At 42.2% G+C, this 12,993-nt stretch overlaps 1 protein-coding gene across 6 annotated transcripts in view; it reads right to left on the minus strand.

The window, feature by feature from the left end:
- LOC125458709 (gamma-aminobutyric acid receptor subunit alpha-3-like) overlaps window positions 1-12,993 on the minus strand; it is a 287,238-nt gene that overhangs the window by 97,758 nt on the left and 176,487 nt on the right. The window lies entirely within an intron of this gene.

Raw genomic sequence — 12,993 nt, forward strand, 5'->3', positions numbered from 1 at the left:
TTGGGAGAGGCCAGAGGCTTTATCAATGAAACTACTTACATCAAAATATATTTCCTTTCCTTAGAGATGATGTGGCATATGAATCATGTCACCGAGGAGCCATGACATTCAAACGTACTGAAATCATGTTTTTTTAATCTCCTCCACTTCAGCCTTTGTTAAACATCACACAATGGTAGGCAATGGGAGATGCAGCACCCCTGCATTGTGTCCCAGGACCCAATCCTAACACTGCTTCCCTGTTTAAGTCCTTCCACAGTGCCTCCGTGCCAGGGTTACTGTCAAACCATTTCAAGACAAAATGCCAGAAAACTATCAAGAGCAAAGTGCCACTTTTACTCTGTCTCTCTCTTTCTCTCTCTCACATACACTCACTATGGCCAACTCTATCTGTAAGAACAAAGCAAAAAGTATGAAAAGACCATGAGTGGCATCAAAGCACCAGTCATCCAGGGTCAATAGACAATAGACAATAGGTACAGGAGTAGGCCATTTGGCCCTTCGAGCCAGCACCAACATTCATTATGATCAGTATCCTGTTCCTGCCTTATTCCCATAACACTATCTTTAAGAGCTCTATCCATCTCTTTCTTGAAAGTATCCAGAGAATTGGCCTCCACTGCCTTCTGGGGCAGAGCATTCCATATATCCACCACTCTCTGGGTGAAGAAGTTTTTCCTCAACTCTGTTCTAAATGGCCTACCCCTTATTTTTAAACTGTGTCCTCTGATTCTGGACTCACCCATCAGCGGACACATGCTTCCTGCCTCCAGAGTGTCCAATCCCTTAATAATATTATACGTCTCAACCAGATCCCCTCTCATCCTTCTAAACTCGTGTATACAAGCCCAGTCACTCCAATCTTTCAACATATGATAGTCCCGCCACTCCGGGAATTGACTTTGTGAACATACGCTGCACTCCCTCAATAGCAAGAATGTCCTTCCTCAAATTTGGAGACCAAAACTGCATAAAATACTCCAGGTGTGGTCTCACCAGGGCCCTGTACAGCTGCAGAAGGGCCTCTTTGCTTCTATACTCAATTCCTCTTGTTATGAAGGCCAGCATGCCATTAACTTTCTTCACTGCCTGCTGTACCTGCATGCTTGTTTTCATTGGCTGATGTACAAGAACACCAAGATCTCGTTGCACTTCCCCTTTACCTAATTTGACTCCATTTAGATAGTACGCTGCCTTCCTGTTCTTGCCAAAGTGGATAACCACACATTTATCCACATTAAACTGCATCTGCCATGCATCCGTCCACTCACCTAGCCTGTCCAAGTCACCCTGTGTTCTCATAACATCCTCCTCACATTCCACACTGCCACCCAGCTTTGTGTCATCAGCAAATTTGCTATATTACTTTTAATGCCTTCATCTATATCATTAATGTATATTGTAAACAGCTGTGGCCCCAGCACCGAAACTTGTGGTACCCCACTGGTCACCGCCTGCCATTCCAAAAGGGGCCCATTTATCACTACTCATGGTCAGGCCTAACTGCACACCACACCTCATCCTCAGGCAGGTTTTATTGTTCCTGGATGGGGTGAAGTACAGATTCATTATGATGAAAGGAACGAATTATGAGGCCAGGTTACATAAACATGCCAGTGGTGGGTGGGCTTGATGTGGGTTTTGCCTCTATCTTTACCTGATGCGGCAATGTTTGTGTTACACCTTATAAACATGACAGTCTGAGTGGTATTGGAAGATCCAATAAGCCTTTTTAACACCTAACTGATATTCACAAATGCTACTTTGACTGACACATCAGTGTCTGGGCTGATAGCAATCTATTCGGCATGCCTCTTTCAGTGTGTCATACTTCAAGTGGGCCTGGATAAGGTGTAGTCTAAGAGCTTTACACCCTCAGGTCACATGTCATGATGCGGTAATGATATCATGGGTATGTCTGTCAATGGTATATCGATATACTGGCCATCATGAGAAGGGAGGAGTCTGCAACAAGATGGACAATCTTATAAATGGATCCAAGATGTTTGGGAGGAAAATCACAAACAAACCTTTTTACACACAATATCATGGAAAATTAAACACCCTCCTTCAAATTTCTGTGAATACTGGAGTTCAGCGAGAACTTTAAATATGAGACTAATAGATTTAACTGAAGTAACATTAATTAGAGAAATAGAGGAAATTTGAGTTAACCATAGAAGAAGTGGATCTAACCGAACAGTAGAACAGAATTGAGGGGCTTATATGGTTCCCCACTGTCCTCAATGTAGCAGATTAAAGACATTGAATAATGTCCTCTTCTGTGTTTAACAGGTTTCAGGGAATGAGTGGTCTTTTTCTATTTCTACACAGTATTACAGGCTGGAGAGGTTGAAAGTGGACTGGCATACAGTGATGTTTCAGAAAATACAGACACCAGCCAGCTAAGACAGTTGCAGCCTTGCCAATGACTCCCACCTCTCATTGGTAAGGACAGAAAAAAGGAGAATGTTGTGAAAATTCATTCCAGAGGCCTGATGAGCGTATATCAACAACAGGGAAAGTTTTGGCATCAGACAATTGCACAACACCAGAGGAGTGGCACCGTGGCTCAGTGGTCAGTACTGCTGCCTGACAGCACCAGGGACGCAGATTCAATTCCAGCCTCAGGTGACTGTCTGTGTGGAGTTTGCACATTCTGTCCATGTCTGCGTGGGCTTCCTTCGGGTGCTCCAGTTTCCTCCCACAATCCAAAGATGTGCAGGCTAGGAGGATTGGCCAAGCTAAATTGCCAGTAGTGTTCAGGTGGGATGTCGGGGGATGGATCTGGGTGGGATGCTCCAAAGGTTGGCCAAAGGGCCTGTTTCCACACTGTGGGGATTCCATGAAAGAAAGCCCTCAGCAGCCCAGAAATCCTTACAAGATGAAGATATACTGAGTCAAGAACTCCTGCATTCTGGATGAGAAAGCAGCTTAGCAGGAAAATTGGCTGTGAATCCTAGCAAATCATATCATTTTTTAATGTCTATAACGCAATCAACATGCCAATAATGTTTACAAAAGTTATTTAAGTCTTTCACGTTATGTCCACATTGTTTATATCTCAAAGACAAATGAGTTCCTTATAAAGTTGCATCCATCCCTGTGAAATAGGTTGGATAATTGCAAGCCACTTCATCTACATGTACCACCTTTGCTACAATATGCACAAACACAGAGGACACACAAACACCATTTAGCCTCTCTGGTTATTTATTGAAAGCTGCTGATCCAGCCGAGCCCATGAAATGGAAACAATAGCTGGGCACTCAATCCTTCTGCTTGTTACAAGGAAGACTCCACTATTAAGCCCTTTCACTTTGTTTTTATAACTACAAGACATTGTCGTTGAGCTCCTTTGAGTCTCTGTATCTTTGCTCAATTTTTCTATCTTAACCCAGCCCACAACTTCCTGGAGAGGAATGTTCTATATTTTATCTATTGTGGCTTTTCCTTGTGCATTTGTCCATGAATCATGAATGTCACTGTTTTGGCCAGCGTTTATTGCTATCTCTAATTGCCCTGGAGAAGGCAGTGGTGAGCTGAACTGATAAGCCCATTTTCTTCCAAATGGGAATAGATCCTATACCTCAGTATCTTCTCCAATAGCTTCCCTACCACTGACGTCAGGCTCACTGGTCGATAATTACGTGGATTATCCTTGCTGCCCTTCTTAAACAAGGGGACAACATTAGCAAGTCTCCAGTTCTCCGGGACCTCACCCGTGTCTAAGGATGCTGCAAAGATATCTGTTAAGGCCCCAGCTATTTCCTCTCTCGCTTCCCTCAGTAACCTGGGATAGATCCCATCCGGACCTGGGGACTTGCCCACCTTAATGCCTTTTAGGATACCCAACACTTCCTCCTTCCTTATGTCAACTTGACCTAGAGTAAGCAAACATCTATCCCTAACCTCAACACCTGCCATGTCCCTCTCCTTGATGAATACCGATGCAAAATACTCGTTAAGAATGTCACCCATTTTCTCTGACTCAGCGCATAACTTTCCTTCTTTGTCCTTAAGTGGACCAATCCTTTCTCTATTTACCCTATTGCTCTTTATATATGAATAAAAAGCTCTGGGATTTTCCTTAACCATGTTTGCCAGCAATATCTCATGTCCTCTCTTAGCCCTCTTAATGCCTCATTTCAGATTCGCTCTACATTCCCAATATTCTTGCAAAGTTTTGTCTGTCTTCAGTCGCCTAGACCTCATGTATGCTTCCTTTTTTCTCTTGGCTAGTCTCACAATTTCACCTGTCATCCATGGTTCCTTAATCTTGCCATTTCTATTCCTCATTTTCACAGGAACATGTCTCTCCTACGCACTAATCAACCTCTCCTTAAAAGCCTCCCACATATCAAATGTGGATTTACCTTCAAACAGTTTCACCCAATCTACATTCCTCAGATCCTGCTGAATCTTGGTATAGTTGGCCTTCCCCCAGTTTAGGTACTCTTCCTTTAGGACCACTCCCATCCTTGTCCATGAGTATTGTAAAACTTACGGAATTGTTGTCGCTATTTCCAAAGTAGTCCCCTACTGTAATATCAACCACCTGGCCGGGCTCATTCCCCAACACCAGGTGCAGTATGGCCCCTTCCCGAATTGGACTACATACATACTGCTCTAGAAAACTCTCCTGGACACATCTTACAAATTCTGCTCCATCTTGATGCCTAACACTGAGTGAATCCCAGTCAATGTTCGGAAAATTAAAATCTCCCATCACCACCACCCTGTTTCTCCTACACCTTTCCATTATCTGTTTACATATTTGTACCTCTACCTCACACTCGCTGTTGGGAGACCCGTAGTGCAGCCCCAACATTGTTACTGCATCCTTCCTATTTCTGAGTTCTACCCATATTGCTTCACTGCTTGAGTCCTCCATGGGGCCGTCCTTCAGTACGGCTATGATATCGTCTTTGACCAGTATTGCAACTCTTCCACCCCTTTTACCTCCCTCTCTATCCTGCCTGAAGCATCGATATGCTGGGACTACTAGTTGCCAATCATGCCCTTCCCTCAACCAAGTCTCAGTAATAGCAATAACATCATACTTCCAGGTACCGATCCAAGCCCTAAGCTCATCTGCCTTATCTACAACAATTCTTGCATTAAAACAAATGCACCTCAGACCAACTGTCCCTTTGTGTTCATCATCTTCTCCCCGACTACTATTCCTTTTAGTCACACTGACTCCATTATCTAGTTCCCTACAAGCTTTCATTACTACCTCTTTTCTGTCCAATATTTGGTTCCCATCCCCCCGCCACATTAGTTTAAACCCTCCCCCACAGCATAAGCAAAAGCACCCCCAAGGACATTGGCTCCAGTCCGGTTCAGGTGTAGACCGTCCAATTTGTAATAGTCCCACCTTCCCCAGAGCTGGTTCCAATGTCCCAAAAATCTGAACCCCTCCCTCCTACACCATCTCTCAAGCCACGCATTCATCCTAGCTATTCTTTCATTTCTGCACTGACTAGCACGTGGCACTGGTAGCAATCCTGAGATTACTACCTTTGTGGTCCTACTTTTTAACTTGGCTCCTAACTCCCTAAATTGTGTTTGTGGGACCTCATCCCATTTTCTGCCTATACCGTTGGTGCCCATATGCACCATGACAACTGGCGGTTTTGATGCCTGTGGGAGCCATAAGTCTGTCTGTTTATCCTCGCCTCAAATGTATTAAATTTATAAAACTTAAATTTATACAATACAAAATTTCAAACATTCATAAGCTGTTGAGTGAAAAGACTTCTCACCTCAATCCGAAATCAGATTATTATGAGATTGTGTCTCCACATTTTATTGTACCTGATGGGAAGTAACCATTGAATATTTACCCTGTTATTTGGAATTCTCTATGACTTAATGAGATCATCTCTCATTTCTCTGGATATTTTCTTGTCTACTTGTTCAAAGATGTTACTTAATACTTCTGGAGCAGGTGGCACTTGAATCCAGGACACAACCACTGCACTACAAGAATCGACCCTCTGATTCTTTTTACCTCCTGAGACAATCAGCCCAATTTACTCAGCCTCTCATCATAGGACAACTCCCTCATCCCACTGATCTACCTCGTGAACCTTTGCTGTACTGTCCCAGGGTAAGTGTATCTTCCCTCACAATGGAGGCCAGAATTGCATGCAATATTCCAGAAGTAGTTTCACCAAAGCTCTGCAATAGGTCTTCCTTATCTCCTCGTCTTGCAATAAAAGCCAACATGCAATGGGTTTTCCTCAATGCTTGCTTAATCTAAGTGCTAATTTTCTGTGTTCTTTGTATGAGTATGCACAAGTCTCTCAGAATCATCATGTGTAAATTTCATACACTTTAAAAAAATTCTGCTCTTCTCACCAAATTGAATAACCTCACATTTCCCTGCATTATATTCCGTCTGCACCTTGTTGCCCACGCACTCAACATTCTATATCTCTGTACTGTCTCTTTTAGCTGCTTTGTTTTTGCTAAGTGCCAGTTTTGTTGAGTTTTTTGGAGGGTTCCTTGCTGCAGGTCTTAGCAAGATTGCTCATCTCATCAACATTCACTTCTTTTACCATCTATCTCAGCCCTATGACATGCCCCTGTCTGATTCAGGTCCCAACTCAGCATACACTATTCTTGAAACAACGTACAGTGAATATTCACTGAAAGGCAGGTATCTCTTGTGCCCACTTTAATGATACTGTCGCTTTAAGAGGTTATTCTGTCCTTTTTGAAGAGAAGTTGTAAGGCACAAGTACAGAGCTATCTCTGAGAAAGTAAAGAACTTATGAAGCCTTGTAGTTTCATAAAAGGTAGAACAATGGAAGCAACCTGAGTGTGGCCACCTCTCACAGACCACGCTTTGTAGTTTTTTGTTGTAGTTTTTGGGCTTAGTTTTAATTAGAAGCCTTTGGAGTCTCCAAAGAGTTGAAAGCATCAATTAATATCTCATAGCTGTTAATTCCTCTGAATGTTCTCTCAATGTTATTTCTTCCTGGATTGGAGAACCACCCACAAGAATCTGAAGTTGCTTTTTTGCCAAGGGGTGTGTTTATGGGATGTTACTGTATTGAAACAGTTAATTAGAAATATGTACTGCATCTATTACTCAGTTAAGTTTTCCAGTAGTTAAGCTGTTCTGAATTCCTCTTTCTATTATTTGTATTTTAATGATAGTGTTTAAATAAATTGTTTTGCTTAGTGTCAAGTTATTTGACCAGTCACATTACACCTGGAACACAGCTCTTCACATCTATCTTTAAAATAAGAAATGATTGGTGTTTAGGTTACTTTCTTACTATATTTTGACGGGGTCTGATCTGGTCCGTAACACCATATAGAAATAGTCGCTGCGCAGCCAGACAGGTATTGGCAACATGGTGTTGCTCCTCTTAAGTGGCAAAGTAGCCACAAAGCCACACTACTCGTGGAGCATAATCTGCAAGGCTGGCACTTTCTCATACATATAATCTCATTGTCTCACCCTAGTCACTGTTTAATCACCAGGGCCACATATTTTACCTGTCCCTAGCTACGTCCCATCTAAACACACTCTTGAGGTCACTGCTATCCTGACACCAATGCCTGCTGGAGACCCGGTTAGGGAACATCACATACAGGCAAGAAATCAGACAATGGAATGCAAAGATAAGCTTTTGTTTACAGCCACTGAAAACACTCAACGGTGTAATGCGTGGAGGCTGCAAGTCTCTCCCACAATGCAAACTGAGTGCTGGGATCATTGTAAACATCTAGTTTACATTCCATGATGGTCTTCTGCAGCCAGTTCTCATCTACTGGGACCACGTGTCAATGGGTCCCACAGTGCCTAACACAGCTGAGCCCTGTCATGGACAAGGAGAGCTCCTTTTTTCCCAGAGTCCTTTACCTCCTCCTCAGGAAACTGCTCGCATTCTTCTAGTTCCTGGAAGATGCAACGTGCAAACTGCCTGTGACCAGCAACCAAAGTCACTTCATGTTTACTCTGCATACAATGCAAGTGGGCAAAGAACAACTGCAAATGAAATGTAGCTGAAGTTTACAAATGCATGTTTCATATATTTGCCTCTTCAATGTCCTAGTGTCCTACACTTTCACCCATCAAACTGACACTTCTTCATCCACTCAGTTCCAGTTATTTTGTAACATCATTTCTCATGAGAAAAGGGCAGGTGATGGCAGGGAACACAGTTCACAGTGGGCACTATGAGCATCGGGTTCCTCCTGGTCACCAGATAGCCCCTAAATCTTCCACTTTCTTTTATCTCACGCTACCTCAACAGCCCATTTCCACCCATCTCATCCCCATGTGAGGACCCACTACATTGAACTTCACACCTCCAACTGTCCTCTCTACCACATGAACCCTAAATTTACAACTTAATACCCCAACATAACCCACTCTGCTCTTCTACGTTCCACCTATGGAGGCCACAGTGATGGTCACTGCCAATTACAACACCCTCTCACAACCTACCATGCCTTCTGGCTAACACCACCTTGTGTCACTATCCTTGCCACTGCTTTCACTGCACCCCCAAGCTTGACTTATATCCTTTGTGGCAAGGGCATCCCAGTACCCCAACAAGACTCTCCTTAAGCCCTCCAAAAAAGTCAATGCATGGACTGGCAGAACTGTCTTAGTCCCAGACTTCTGACTGATTTCAATGGGCAGCCCCTAGACGTTACTGACCAGACTGCTGACCACTAGTCTTTGTGGCTGCCCAACAACTGCCCCTGAATGCTGCAGTTGAGGCACCTGTAGGATTGATGACTGTCTACTCCCTGGACTACAGTTGGACAGATCCTCTGACTGTGACCAGCCCAAATGAATAAATGTCCATGGCCTAGCCACTGGATTGTGTCCAAATTATGCCCATAACTAATTATACTATGACCCCTGATCGATAGTGACCCCCTCCATTTGACTAAACAGAAGACCACCTGTCACTTACTTTGTCACATGGCCCTACTTTATGCCTGGTTATTCTCTTGTGCCTAATATAGTTTTTAAAAGCACCTTTTGATTTTCGTTAATAATGCCAATTGATATTTTTTCATGCTCCCTCTTCACTCTCCTAATTCCCTTTTTAAGCAGTCTTTCAATAGTCCTCCAGGTCAGCCATTGCTTTGAACATCTGGTTTCTAACATAAGCTGCTTCTTTTTTTCCTTTATCCTGCACATTTTTTGATATCTGCTTTTTGCTGGGCTAGTTGGTTCTACTTTTCACCCTTATGGCAACATGTTGGCCTTGGCCTTTCACTTTTGAGTGATGTGTATTTCCAGAGTAGCTACTCCCAGTCCAGTCTGGTCAGATTCTGATTTAGCTTATTGAATAAGTCTTCATCCAATTCAGAACCTTTATTTCCAGTTCATCTGCCATGAACGGGATGCTGCTGTCAAGCAAAAAAGACAGTCTGCTTATCAAACAGATGAATACTGTGGTATATGGATTGCAGTCCTGGTATGTAGACTACCAGATCATATCAAACAGCATTCCTCTTTGCCTGTTCACAACAAGCAAGAGTTGGACCACATCCAACCAGTCCACAATTAACAAACTTACATTCCAGTGTCATATATTCTGCAACTGAACAACACTTGCTGGATAACTCCGAATGTGCAAGGAATTACACTGACAACTAATTCAGGGTTGTCAGTAGGGCTGGCAGTGTGGCACATTTGCAATGCACTAGAAGTTATGCATATTAATTCATGGAGTTCTGCTCTTCACAGACAGAAAACACAATCTTCACATAAATGGCATGTTTCAACAGAACAAAATTGGTGTCAGCCATTTGCTGGTACATTTCTTGGGAACATCGTGTCCAACCAAAATCACCCGCCTACTTTAAAATCTAAGCAGAGACTGACAGTTAACTGTTAATAGAACATAGAACATAGGACAGTACAGCACAGAACAGGCCCTTCAGCCCACAATGTTGCGCCGACCATTGATCCTCATGTATGCACCCTCAAATTTCTGTGACCAAATACATGTCCAGCAGTCTCTTAAATGACCCCAATCATTGTTACTTGATACATTCTCCATGATGATGCATCTGCCAATCAGAACGAACATGCACATCAGTCAGTACTTTCCTCTCAAACTCTAAAAAATTGAATACATTTAAATTCCCTCTTATAAAGCCAGACTGACGTTGACTAACAATGCAAATTTATGAGTGCTTTGTTAAGAATCCTATAATAATAAATGTCAGCATTTTTCTGTTGACTGATGCTGAGCCAAAAAAATACAATTTTTCTGTTTTCCCTCTCCTTCCTTTTTTGATTGTTACGTTTGTTCCCTTTCAATCCTTTAGGACTCAAATGGAATCCACAGAATATTAGAAAAAAAAAGTAATATTTCTAACCTATTTCAATACAAGCCTGCAGGTCCTGCAGCTTCTGTTAGCTTTTAGCCTCTTAAGTTCCTCCAAATGGTTTTTCTGCTAATATTAATTACAAGATTCTTCACTTTTAACAGCCCCTTAGTTACCTTCCATTTCTGATATGTAATCCGTCTGCTGCTGTGAAGATATGGAAAAAGTATTTCTTTAATGACATTTTCTCATTCCCCATTATGATCTTTCCTGCCTCTGTCTCAGACAGAATAATGCGTCAGTCAATTCCCTGCATCTTAAGAAGCTCTCACAATCTGAGCTTATATTTATGGCTATTTTACTTTCATATGCTCTTAAACTTCGTGTTACTAAAATTCTTGCAGCCCTCTGAAAATACTCTTAATCCACAGACCATTTCTTTTTGCATCGCTAAAGTCTCTCTTTTAAATCCATTCCTGCTCTCAAACAGTTTTGTAAGCCACGGGTGGACACTTCTTGCTAAGTATTTCATTTTTTTAATGAAATAGTGTTGAACAGTTCCTAAGTTTTGCACTGTTTATTGCTGCTGTAAGATCATAAGGTCATGACAAATCGGAATAGGCTGTCTAGCCCTGAGCCTGCTCCACCATTCAACAGCATCATCACTGATCCAACATTCCTCACATTCACTTTCCTGTCATTTCTCCACAACCCTTGATTCCTCAACTGATCAAGAATCTATCTATCTACACTTTAAATTTACACAAAGACTCTGCCCCCATTGCTCTCTGTAGCAAGAAGTTCCAAAAATTCACAACCCTTTGACAGAAGAAACTCATCCTCATTTCAGTCTTTTTCTTCTCATTTCAGTCTTAAATGGGTGCTCCTTCATTCTGAGTCTATGCCCTCTGGTGCTATGTGGGGAATGTTCCTCTCATCATTTATTCCGTCAAGACCCTTTCAAATCGTACATGGTTCAATGAAATCAACTCTCACTGACAGCCCAAACTTGTTTAGCCTTTGCTCGTAAGACAATCTCTCCATCCAGGGGTCATCACAGTAAGCTTTCTATGAATGCTTCCAATGCCATGATATTTTACATCAAATAAGCGAACTGAAACTGCTCACAGTACAACATGTGGTCTCACCAGCACCTTGTATAGTTGCAGTAAGACTTCCATTCCATTCCTGAGTATCTGCTACACCTGTGTTCATGCACAAGTACCCAAAAGTCCCTTTGTGTTGCAGCTTTCTGTAATTGCTCTCCATCAAATAATAGTTTGTTCTTTCACACTACCTTCCAATATGAATTTCACTTTTTACCACATTATACCACTTATCCCAACTTTTTGCCCACTTATTTAACCACTCAATATCTCTCTGTAAACTGTTTGTATCACTCCCATAGCTTGCCTTTTCAACTGTTTTAATGTCATCTGCAAATTTGGCTTCATTCACTTCTTTTCTCCAAATTATTAATGTAGTGTAAACAGATGCAGTCTCAGTTTTGACCCCTATGGAAACCCATTGGTCACAGTTTACAAACCTGAAAAAGAACCCTTTGTCCTTGTTTGCTGTTTGCCACCTATTAGTCAATTCACTATCCATGTCAGGGAACAGGCAGGGAAATGCCACTGAAAAGAGCAGGGTAGGTGGTCTGAAATGCACCTGTTTCAATGTCAGAAGTATAACAGACAAGGTAGATGAACTTAGAGTTTTGCTTAGTACTTGGAACTATGACAATATTGCAAATTAAGGAGAGTAGGCTGAAAGAGGAACAAGACTGGCAGCTGAATATCTCAGGATTTAGATGTTTCAAGTGCGATAGAAAGGGATATAAAAGGGGTGGGGAGTTGCATTATGGGAAAGGAGTATCTCACAGCTTTACTGAGGTAGGATATATCAGAGGGCTCAAGCAGCAAGGTAATATGGGTAGAACTCAGGAATAGGAAAGGTGAAATCACAATGCTGGTGGAACACTACAAGCCTCCCAATGGCCAGTGGGATATAGACAGTGAAGGTGTAGACAGACTTTAGATTTATGCAAAAGCAGCAGTGTTGTTGTAGCGGGTGATTTTAACTTTCCCTATATTGACAGGGACTTATTTCATCCCAGGGGCTTGGATGGAACAGAATTTGTAAGGACCATTCAGGAAGGTTTCTTGACACAGTACGTAAACAGTCCAACCACAGAAGGTTTTGGGAAATGAGCCCGGCCAGGTGTGTGAAATTTCAGTTGGGGAGCATTTCAGAAGTAGTGACCACAACACAGTGAGTTTTAAGATATTCATGGATAGGGACAATAGCAGTCCTTGGGTAAAGGTATTACATGGTGGGTGGGGGGGAAACAAACTATAACATTATTAGGCAGAACCTGAAGAATTTTGATTGGAGGCAGCGGTTTGAGGGTAAGTTCACATTGGACATGTGAGAGTATTTCAAATGGCATTCGATAAGAGTTCAGGAGCAGCATGTTCCTGCAAGAACGAAGGGTAGGCATGGCAAGTTATGTGAACCTTGGATGAATTGAAATGTTATGTGAACCTTGGTCAAAAAGAAAAAGGAAGCATATGTGAGGTCTAGGAGGATGGGAAATGGCAAATCCCTTGAAGTATATATGAAAGTAGGAAAGGATCTAGAAGGACTAAAAAGGGGTCATGAAAAGTCATTAGAAAA

This window comes from Stegostoma tigrinum, chromosome 15, assembly GCF_030684315.1.
Source record: "Stegostoma tigrinum isolate sSteTig4 chromosome 15, sSteTig4.hap1, whole genome shotgun sequence".
Classification (NCBI taxonomy): domain Eukaryota; kingdom Metazoa; phylum Chordata; class Chondrichthyes; order Orectolobiformes; family Stegostomatidae; genus Stegostoma; species Stegostoma tigrinum.